A 12,500-nucleotide genomic window follows, 5' to 3' on the forward strand; every position below is an offset into this window, starting at 1 on the left:
GGGGCTCGTCACTAAAGGCCCACGGGCCGCGGCCGTCGTTAATCCGGCCCTGCTCGCGAACGTTAAAATTTGCAAACGAAGTCAACGTTATCCAGCTGATGACACCACATATCTAGATATATGACAACGTTAGCTAGCGGCTAGCACTAAAGCTAATGCCAACCAGAGGGAAACTTTGTTATTATTATTATTATTATTGGTATGACCAGATGGCATTTCGGGATGTGAAACACTTTTATTGTATTGCGTGGTAGAACCTCTACCACTCAATAGTAAACGACATGTCTAACATAAATAATCTTAACAATCATAAACAACTTACTAATCCTGCCTGCCACCAAATGACACACTTCTGTGGCCTTTGATATTACACTCAGCCTACTTCCGTGCGCCACTGTCTGCTCTGCTGGGGGTTGGACTTGGGAGAGGCACTGGATCAAACCATATGGGGAGCAGGGGGGGGGGGGGTCGCAATCTTTGAAACTTAAAAACTTGCTATTAAGTGTCATTGCGTATTATTAATTTGATTGAAATTACGTAGTTATGGTTAGATTATATATGGGAGGGGGGGGGGGGTATATCATATTTTTCATATGATCAAAAAGTGGGGGAGCAAAATCAGACGTTTGCCCCCCCTTGTTCAATAGTCGTAGAGCAGCTGCTTCGCGGTGCTCTATTGCGCAGAGGCGTCTATGGATGCAGCTGTGACTGTTGTGGGATATTGTGGATATCCTGAAGAACGTTCTCAGTCAACCGAGATCCAGTTAATAACAAGGTTTATTAGCCAGACAGATAGAAAATATACACATAGTATTTAGAGAGAATGCTGAGGCCTCTCGCCCCAGGTGATCAGCTGAAATCACCCGGTAGAGAAGATCGATTGTTGTCGGGAGGAGCCCTATATATTGAGAACGGGGGGGGGGGTGGGAGCACACTCACATGATAGGTCAAACGAGTTAGGGGGGGGGGAACAGGATAGGGGACAAAGGAGAAGGGAGGGGGATGTCTTTACATGAGAGTTGGGGAATCAATATATTATTCCACACTGTCAAACCTGTTCTGTCGTCCTCTTCTATCAGCTGGATGATCTGGTAGGATGTGAATCGACCTCTTCCTGCTGTGCGTCAGGGAACTGCAACGTGCACTCATTACCAGCTCATGTCAGTTAAGGATGTCTGAAGAGTTTATTAGGTGCTTTCAGGTAAAACCAGTAACAGGTTATCAACCGGTTTATGAAGCGTATAGGAAAAAGAGATAGATGTTGAAGGAACATGTCAACATTATGGGAAATGCGCTTAGCGTCTTCTCCAGAGTCGGACAAGAAGACAGAGACCAGTTAGCGTCTTCTCCAGAGTCGACCAGAAGACAGAGACCAGTTAGCGTCTTCTCCAGAGGTCGACAAGAAGACAGAGACCAGTTAGCGTCTTCTCCAGAGTCGGACAAGAAGACAGACACCAGTTAGCGTCTTCTCCAGAGTCGGACAAGAAGACAGAGACCAGTTAGCGTCTTCTCCAGAGTCGGACAAGAAGACAGAGACCAGTTAGCGTCTTCTCCAGAGTCGACAAGAAGACAGAGACCAGTTAGCGTCTCTCCAGAGTCGGACCAGAAGACAGAGACCAGTTAGCGTCTTCTCCAGAGTCTGACAAGAAGACAGAGACCAGTTAGCGTCTTCTCCAGAGTCGGACAAGAAGACAGAGACCAGTTAGCGTCTTCTCCAGAGTCGGACAAGAAGACAGAGACCAGTTAGCGTCTTCTCCAGAGTCGGACAAGAAGACAGAGACCAGTTAGCGTCTTCTCCAGAGTCGGACAAGAAGGCAGAGACCAGTTAGCGTCTTCTCCAGAGTCGGACCAGAAGACAGAGACCAGTTAGCGTCTTCTCCAGAGTCGGACAAGAAGACAGAGACTAGTTAGCGTCTTCTCCAGAGTCGGACAAGAAGACAGAGACCAGTTAGCGTCTTCTCCAGAGTCGGACAAGAAGACAGAGACCAGTTAGCGTCTTCTCCAGAGTGGGACAAGAAGACAGAGACCAGTTAGCGTCTTCTCCAGAGTCGGACAAGAAGACAGAGACCAGTTAGCGTCTTCTCCAGAGTCGGACAAGAAGACAGAGACCAGTTAGCGTCTTCTCCAGAGTCGGACAAGAAGACAGAGACCAGTTAGCGTCTTCTCCAGAGTCGGACAAGAAGACAGAGACCAGTTAGCGTCTTCTCCAGAGTCGGACAAGAAGACAGAGACCAGTTAGCGTCTTCTCCAGAGTCGGACCAGAAGACAGAGACCAGTTAGCGTCTTCTCCAGAGTGGGACAAGAAGACAGAGACCAGTTAGCGTCTTCTCCAGAGTCGGACAAGAAGACAGAGACCAGTTAGCGTCTTCTCCAGAGTCGGACAAGAAGACAGAGACCAGTTAGCGTCTTCTCCAGAGTCGGACCAGAAGACAGAGACCAGTTAGCGTCTTCTCCAGAGTCGGACAAGAAGACAGAGACCAGTTAGCGTCTTCTCCAGAGTCGGACAAGAAGACAGAGACCAGTTAGCGTCTTCTCCAGAGTCGGACCAGAAGACAGAGACCAGTCAGCGTCTTCTCCAGAGTCGGACAAGAAGACAGAGACCAGTTAGCGTCTTCTCCAGAGTCGGACAAGAAGACAGAGACCAGTTAGCGTCTTCTCCAGAGTCGGACAAGAAGACAGAGACCAGTTAGCGTCTTCTCCAGAGTCGGACCAGAAGACAGAGACCAGTTAGCGTGTTCTCCAGAGTCGGACAAGAAGACAGAGACCAGTTAGCGTCTTCTCCAGAGTCGGACAAGAAGACAGAGACCAGTTAGCGTCTTCTCCAGAGTCGGACAAGAAGACAGAGACCAGTTAGCGTCTTCTCCAGAGTCGGACAAGAAGACAGAGACCAGTCAGTGTCTTCTCCAGAGTCGGACAAGAAGACAGAGACCAGTTAGCGTCTTCTCCAGAGTCGGACAAGAAGACAGAGACCAGTTAGCGTCTTCTCCAGAGTCGGACCAGAAGACAGAGACCAGTTAGCGTCTTCTCCAGAGTGGGACAAGAAGACAGAGACCAGTTAGCGTCTTCTCCAGAGTCGGACAAGAAGACAGAGACCAGTTAGGGTCTTCTCCAGAGTCGGACAAGAAGACATAGAGACCAGTTTCCTCGCTGTGCGTTCAGCAGAAAGCTATCTGGCTGCAAGCTAGCCTAGCTTAGCACAAATTAATAGAAGCAGATAGGGACCAGCTAGCCTAGCTGTTGGCCAGAGTTTTAAGCTATAGGCTAGCGGTCCGTATCAGCTTCATGGATGATCACCATCACTGAGTTTTCAGCTCTAGGCTAGCGGTCCGTATCAGCTTTGTTCTGAAGGATCAGATTAAACCGAATATATATATTTATTTATATATATTTAATTGTATTTGTATATCCCCTGATATCCCCTGTATATTCCTTGTACAATATGCATTGAATATCCCTTCTAGTCTACTGAACATCCCATAATAGTCTCCATTCTACCATTGGACGAGACCTTGGTGCCAGGTCGCCATACCCCTCAGACCAGGTTCAATCGTACCGCTCAACATGTATGGACAAGTCCTAGTTCCGCGTAGGAATATGTCTACCGCACCACTAATGGTACTATTTGTTCATAGTGCGTATATATACTGCGCTATTAAAGTAGAGCTTTCTTTTAGTCCAGCACCTGGACCAGCGGGCCATGGTACACAGCCGGTACCAGCCCACGCCAAGGAGCAGGAGGAGACTCGCCTAGGAGGCCTCTCCCCCAACGCTCGCCGATGTATCAACAATCCGCGTCATACATTGGCACACCTATGGTACCAGACTTCACCCAGGAGAACCGGGCCCAGTATACGGAGCTCCGCATGTGTCTGGAGACAATGTTGGTGGATGTCATTGATGAACGCCATAAATACGCGATACTACTGAAGCATTTAAAGGTACCCCGCGCGCACAACATAGCGCTCGCCTACGCCACTTCCACGACCCCATACACCGCAGCGCTGGTAGCGTTGGACCAGAGATATGGACGTATATGGGATTACGTGATCCAGGAGATCAGGCACATCGACCGCCTACCCCCAGCAACAGACAATCGAGCACTGGACGACCTGTCCATCAGAGTGCAGTCCCTAGTAGGGATGCTGGGAGCGCAGAGGGAAAAGGGTAGGCATGAACTATACGCCAACTCAAATGTAGAGAGGATCTTGGAGAAGCTACCGCCCGCCCGACAGGAGCGCTTTAGGCGGCAGAGAGACCACCGAGACCCTAATGGCCCCGAACCGAACCTCCTCGATCTAGCCGACTTCCTGGCGAGAGAAGTCAGCAGCTTACGGCTAGATACATTCGGACGGAGCACCCCTGGCCCCAGAGAAGGAACCAGGAGACTAAATGATGGAAGAAGATCGGTGACTGTCATGCACCAATCGGAGTCAGTGCCAAGCAGTAGGAGCCACAGTACCCCCTCAAGAAAGGAGAAGTGGAAGATAGTGTGCCCCTACTGTGAGAAAGAACACTGGCTGTCACAATGTGACTCATTCCCCAAGATGAATGCGGAGGAAGCGAGTCAATGGATAAAGTCCAACAGACGCTGTTTTCGCTGTGCGCGATCACACATGGCAGCCGAATGCCGCTTAAAGAAAAAGTGCAGTCGGTGCGATGGAGCCCATCTGGACATACTCCACGACAGTAACAGACGGCGGCCTCCACCCGCACCATCAAGCAGCAAAGCAAGCGTCATGTACATCGACCCCGCCAGCAGCAGCGGAGCCAGAGTGCTCTTAAAGGTAGTCCGTGTGACATTGAGCTACCAGAATAAAGTCATGGACACTTACGCCGTCCTTGATGACGGGTCAGAGAAGACCCTTCTGCTCGCGTCCGCTGCGGCCCAGCTAGGGCTGCGGGGGAGCGAAAACCAAATGACAATTCGGACAATAAGAAGAGATTTGAAAACGATAAAGGGCGAGAATGTCTCATTCTCTATCGCAGCAAGCGGCCAGCCCGAGCGACGGTACAGGATTACAGACGCTTTCACCAGCCAAGAAATAGGACTCTCGCGGTACACATACCCCGTAGCCAAGCTGATGGAGAAATATGTACATCTACGCAAGCTACCGATCCCACTCATAGACGGTGCTACCCCGACACTGTTGATAGGCTCCGACCATGCAGACCTCATTGTCCCGATAGACCGGGTTCATACCGGACCCAGAGGCTGTCCTGCAGCAGTCGAGACCCGCCTAGGATGGACTCTCCAAGGCCCACTCGCCAAATCTCTCAACCGAACCACAGCCACTAGCTGTCTCCACTCCCGAGTCACAGAGGGAGACACCGCACTCCTGCAGCATGTAGTGAGGCTATGGACCTTAGAACAAATGCCCTTTAAGAACGAAAAGAAAGACATTCGCTCTAAAGACGACATCTACGCCATTAACCTCCTCGAGACGGGAACAAAGAGAGTCCCAGTCAGCGGCGTGTTGAGATACGCCACGCCACTCCTGCGGCGGGAAGGAATGCCTACCTTTCACGCAAAGAAAGACGCCACAGAGCGGTACCTACTAAACACAGAGCGGCGCTTAGCCAAGGACCCCGCCCAAGAAAGTGTATACCGCGCTGAGATTGAGAAGCTCATCACAGCGGGACACGTCACAAAGATTGACATTAAAGAGGCCGACCAGACGACTGAATCGTGGTACGTGCCCCACCACAAGGTTCATCACAACGGCAAAGACTGCATCGTGTTTAACTGCAGCTACCAGATCGGATCCCAAAATCTGAATAAAGAGCTATTGCCCGGTCCTACACTCGGCCCCTCCCTACTAGGCGTACTACTCCGCTTCCGCCAGGACAAGGTGGCTATCAGCGGGGATATCAAAGGGATGTTCCTGCAGGTGAGATTAGTAGAGGAGGACAAGCCCCTGTTGCGGTTCCTATGGAGAGAGAGGCCAGGAGATGAGCACCCAGCCATCTACCAATGGGAAGTCCTCCCTTTCGGAACTACATGCAGCCCATGCTGTGCTACATTTGCACTACAGAGACATGTCGCAGAGGACCCAGCAGCGGACGAAGAGGTCCGACACAGTGTGAAGAACAGCTTCTACGTAGATAACTGTCTACAAAGCGTTTCGACCCAGGAAGAAGCCGAGGCTCTCCTACTTAAACTCCGCGCCTCTCTGATCAAAGGCGGCTTTGATCTCAGGCAGTGGGCCAGCAGCGATCCGCACGTACTGCGCAGCCTCTCCTCCGAGGACAAGGCAGCGAGCAGCGAGACCTGGATGGCCACAATCCCAGGAGAAGCCCAAGAGATGACACTAGGACTAGTGTGGCGCTTCAAAACAGATTCGCTCCACTATAGACACAAACCCCTGACCACGGAGCAGGGAAGGTCGACGGCAATACCGACCACCAGACGGAGTGTGTACAGAACACTCGCCCGACAATATGACCCGTTAGGATGTATACTACCGTACACCACCAGGGCAAAGATGATTGTACGAGCATTGTGGGACAAGGACCAGGGCTGGGACGACCCCATTCCCGCACACCTTGCATCCACCTGGAGAGAGTGGGAGATGGAACTCCACTCACTCCCAGGTGTTAATATACGCCGAAGCTACTTCCCACCCACGGTGAGGCCAGAGACATGTAAAATGGATATACACGTCTTCAGTGACGCCTCCGAGGTCGCCTACGGATCAGTAGCCTACTTGCGGGCCCAAGAAGAGGGGGGAGAGATCTACACAGCATTCATCCTCGCCCGCTCGAGAATAGCCCCACGCAAGCAACAGTCTATCCCACGTCTAGAGCTCTGCGCAGCCCTCGCAGGAGCGCATCTAGCCACGCTCATCCAACGTGAGCTCACCATTCCGGTGCATAGAACAATCCTGTGGTCAGATTCCACGACAGTACTCGCCTGGATCAAATCGGATTCATGCAAATACAAAGTCTTCGTGGGAGTCAGAGTCACTGAGATTCAAGAGTTAACCGGAGAGTTAACCGGAGAAGCAAACTGGCGCTATGTTGATACAAAACACAACCCAGCTGACGTCATCACCCGGGGAATGTCCCTAGATGACTTAACCCGTCATAACATCTACAGTGACGGACCAGCATTCCTCAAGCTCCCGGAAGGAGATTGGCCCACGCCCACCCCGAGGGAAGCAAGTGACGAGGAGGCTGAGAATAAGAAACCCATGTTCTGTCGATTGAGCACTGTTGTCTCCGCAGACCCCAACATAGACGATTGCATTACCATAGAGAGTGCGCAGCAACGGACATTCCTGCGGCACCACCCAGAGATTAAGTCCCCCGCTGATATGTCAGCAGCTGACTACGAGGAAGCAGAACTGCTTCTACTGCAACGAGCCCAGAGAGACTCGTTCCCCGATGAACTAGACTGTCTACAGGGAGGAAAGCCCGTCCCATCAGACAGCAGATTGATTCATCTGGCCCCCGAGAGTGACACACATACCCTCATCAGAGTGGGTGGTCGCCTGCGGAGAGCCCCCAATTTACCGGATGACATTAAGTACCCGATCGTATTGAACAGCCGACACAAGGTCACAGAGCTGATTATAAAGAAATACGACGAGGATGTACACCACGCAGGAGCAGAGAGAGTCTTCGCGGAAATCAGACGTCGTTACTGGATACTTCAAGGAAGAGAGGCGGTGTGACGCTTCCAGCGAACCTGTCTAGACTGCCGAAAGTGGCGCGCGCAGCCCAGCATACCACGGATGGCTGACCTACCTCCATGTCGCCTCCGACTCGGCGACAAGCCATTCCACTCAACAGGCATGGACTGTTTTGGCCCGCTGCACATAAAGAAAGGAAGAGGCACCGAGAAGCGGTGGGGTATTGTATTCAAATGCATGACCACCAGAGCGATACATATCGAGCTCCTTCCGACCATGAGCGCAGACTCATTCCTTATGGCCTTCCGAAGATTCACATCACGGAAAGGAAAACCGTCTACATTATTGTCCGATCACGGGACAAACTTCAAAGGCGGAGAAAGAGAGCTGAGGGAGAGCTTCCAAGCTATGGGCCCAGAACTTAAGACCCACCTCGCTCCAGCCCAGATTGACTTCCAATTCAACCCCCCAAACGCACCCCACTTCGGTGGAACTTGGGAACGAGAAGTACGTTCTATAAAGACAGCCCTGTACGCAGTACTTGGAGCCCAGACTGTGGCGGAAGAAGTCCTAATGACAGTCCTCACGGAGATTGAGGGAGTATTGAACTCAAAGCCCCTCGGTTACGTCTCCAGTGATGTAGCAGATGTCGACCCAGTCACCCCCAACACCCTCCTGATGGGGCGGCTAGATCCCGCGTTACCCCAGACAATGTACCGGCCTGAAGAAGCGAACGGCCGACGAATGTGGAGGTACAGCCAAGTATTAGCCGACAAGTTTTGGAGCAGTTTCCTACTGCACTACCTACCGTCTCTACAGACCCGCCAGAAGTGGGTAAAAGAGAGAGACAATTTGACGGAAGGAACAGTCGTCATGATTATTGACCAGTCACTACCCAGAGCTATGTGGCCGGCTGGCCGCGTAAGCAAAGTGATCACCGGTGCCGATGGCAAGGTCCGAGCAGCTGAAGTACTCGTCCAGGGGTGCATTTACACCCGTCCTGTGGCGAGGCTCATAGAACTGCCCCGACTCCCAGACACAATCGATGATGACCATGACCCTATGACTTTGTGAGTTGACTGACCCTTACAGCGAACCCTTGAGTGGTAGACAGTGCGGTTAATCTGTCTCTGCTTAACTAATTGGGTTGGGACCAATTAGGGGGCGGCTGTTCTGAAGGATCAGATTAAACCGAATATATATATTTATTTATATATATATATTTAATTGTATTTGTATATCCCCTGATATCCCCTGTATATTCCTTGTACAATATGCATTGAATATCCCTTCTAGTCTACTGAACATCCCATAATAGTCTCCATTCTACCATTGGACGAGACCTTGGTGCCAGGTCGCCATACCCCTCAGACCAGGTTCAATCGTACCGCTCAACATGTATGGACAAGTCCTAGTTCCGCGTAGGAATATGTCTACCGCACCACTAATGGTACTATTTGTTCATAGTGCGTATATATACTGCGCTATTAAAGTAGAGCTTTCTTTTAGTCCAGTTCCTTACCCTCCAACAGAGTGACAGACGCAAAAGCCTCCCCGCGAACCACGTGTGGGCAGTAAGGCCAATTCGGCCCAGTATCGGCATTGAGACATCGTGTATATTAATATTTGAATAGTCATATTTGGCACTATATCGTCGAGTTGGACGTATTCTATTAAGCTAATAATAGTCTATTCATATGTAGTGCCTCGTGCGGTAAGAGTTCTATAGTAAGCAGCACCCCCATCGTTTCGGGCATCAGCTGGACGCTTATCCAGGGTGGTTGACCCCACGTGAAGCTGCACCCGAGGAGCTCCAGGCCAAAGAGCGAGTGGACCTGTATATTGGATTATTCTACCGACGACGGCTAGCCTTCCCCGGCTTGGATTATGCTTTGAGTACTTTGATTATTCTATGGATAAAGGCCAACACTGCGGTGTGTTGGAAATACCCCCCCCGGAGAGGACGACAGGTGAGAAGACGCTCTACACGACGAGGTCGCCTCACGTCTCTCCATCGTGGACCGGAGGACGCCGGCCACAGAGAGTCCAACTGCTTTCATCTGTGGATCGAGGATCGCTGGGCACCGGGTCGCACGACTGTGGGCTCTCCCAGGATACCCTCGGCCAGACGGGATACAGCCAGACTCTACCCCCCCCCCCCCTCCAGCTGTCCTACAAGCAGTCGGAACCTCCCCCTAGTGTATCCAGCTATATAATCATTCAAGTATCATTGCTATTGTTCCCTAAATATTCCAGGTTGTATATTTGCTTCCTGCGCAATCAGAGATTGGACATTCGATATTGATCTACCTACGAATACTCATTTGCCATAAAAGTGCATACTATTTCAAATCATAAATGTAATTAAGTGATCGTTGTACATACCTTTTGCTATGTATTATTAATAAACGCAGACTTTCGACTTGGTACATTTGTGTTGGATCCGTTTCATCAGGTGGGAGTGTTTATCATAATTATTCATACCTAGTACTGGGTGGCCAGAGTCTAAAGTACAAGAGGTAGTGGTAGTAAGTATCATATCTAACAATACAGTCAGGGAATTGTACCCCTCAGTTACAAGCTTCATGGATGAGTTTTAAGCTCTAGGCTAGCGGTCCGTATCAGCTTCATGGATGAGTTTTAAGCTACAGGCTAGCGGTCCGTATCAGCTTCATGGATGAGTTTTAAGCTACAGGCTAGCGGTCCGTATCAGCTTCATGGATGATCACCATCACTGAGTTTTAAGCTACAGGCTAGCGGTCCGTATCAGCTTCATGGATGATCACCATAACTGAGTTTATTTCTCTCTTATGGCCATTTGTGTCCGAGAGGGTTTTGTTTGATTCTATTTGATTTTATATAGGATAATTACAAGTATCATACATAACATTGAAGTATCATGATCCTGCACTCCAGAGGATTGCACTTAACCCTTTCACTGCCACACGACAGCCGGTTAACCCGTTCACTGAATACAGAAGGTTAGCCCTTTACTATCACACAACCGACGGCGATGCTCCATCATTAGCATCATTAGCTCCGCATTTCCTTCTGTCGTGTGGCAGTGAAAGGGTTAAAAGCATGACTTAAAACACTTATTTCCAAAGTGGTCCTCGATGGAAAACAGAAAAACACAGTAAAAACACAGTAAAAACACAGTAAAAAAAAACACAATACCAATAAAAACAGAACACAATAAAAACACAATAAAATAAGACATGAAATACATTTCATACCTTGCACGAGAAGATGGAAAAAAATGTTAATCTCAAACCTACACTTCTTCCCAAAGAAGCGCCTTTACTTTTGTTTAAAAAAAAAAAAAACGCTTTAGTCTGGCTTTGCTTGATGTGCATCGGCAGGCTGCTCCATAAGGAGATACCAGTGTAGAATAATGAGTTTCTGGCCGTCTCACTCAGGAACACAGCAGGGCATAACGCTGGCTCTTGTGTTACGGTGGTGTTTATTTCTTACCACGTCCACATTTGAGGACATGTACTCTGGGGCTCTACCATTAACTATATCATACATGTGGTTTAGTTTGAATTGTTTGACTCTATCCTCGACTGGTAATAACCCTACTTTTTTTCCTTTCTGTGGGACCGATATGAGTCCTGGGAGGAGCATTTAGCTTGTATCTAACGACGTGGTTCTGTGCAACCTGTCATTTGTTCTTAAGCTTTTGTGAAAGGCCACTATACCACGCGGAACAAGGGTAGTCAAAGTGACAGTGTATAAGTGATGCTACTAAAAGTTTTTCTGCCTTAAAATTAAGAAAGTGTGTGTATCAATACAGGCGATTGTGCGATTAGTTGGGTAGAAAGGTTATTAGTACGAAGATAAAACATAGATGAAACAAGCAACATGTTATAACAAGTCTGCAATGCACACGCATGCACGCACGCACACACACACACACACACACACACGCACGCACGCACACACACACACACACACACACACACACACACACACACGCACGCACGCACACACACACACACACACACACACACACACACGCACACACACACACACACACACACACACACACACACACACACACACACACACACACACACACACACACACACACACACACACACACACACACACACACACACACACACACACACGCACACACTGGGGAAAAGTTGGCACTCTGTTAAGAACATATTTCCCCCTATGCATAACTCTGGCTAATCATTTGCATGTATTTTGCATATTTTTGCATACCAGTCTCCCTTGGCTGTCCTCGGTTCCAATCAAATCTCTCGCAGCGTGAATACGTTTTGTTTATGTCTTGAAGTCTGTCTTATAAGCCGGTCAATCATAAACCTTTTTTTTTTTATTATCTTTTTTTTTGATAGATTATGTGGTGGGAATGGATCTCATTGGACTTTCTCCGCCTTGGAAGCCTGACAGCGTGTTTTATGGTGAAACCTCGTCCATGCGGCCACATTAACCACCCCGGGCTCGCAGCAGTGTAGGGTCTGTTGTCTCGGCTGCTTCATCCTTTGTGCAAACATTAGCTTTAGTAGCAGCACCCAAACGGATGCACAGTCACTGCATCCTGTTTCAATGCCCCCACCCCCCCCACCCCCCCCCACCCCCTCCACCCACCCCCTCCACCCCCCTTAGCCACAGTGAGTTCACATTATCATAATGTTGGAACCTATGCCCTTTAGCCTTGTATCTATTTTCTGTCTTAAGGCCATGGGCCTATTTGTGCTCATAAATAACAACAAAGTGGTTTATTAGGCCTTTGCCCTTGAGGAAAAACTAGTAACTAATATAGACTGAGGAGACTCATTATAATATTGTCTATTCCATCTGACTCATGTCCCTACCTAGGGTCCCTACCTACTAGGG

This window comes from Notolepis coatsorum (genome assembly GCF_963971535.1).
Source record: "Notolepis coatsorum genome assembly, chromosome: 5".
Classification (NCBI taxonomy): Eukaryota; Metazoa; Chordata; class Actinopteri; order Aulopiformes; family Paralepididae; genus Notolepis; species Notolepis coatsorum.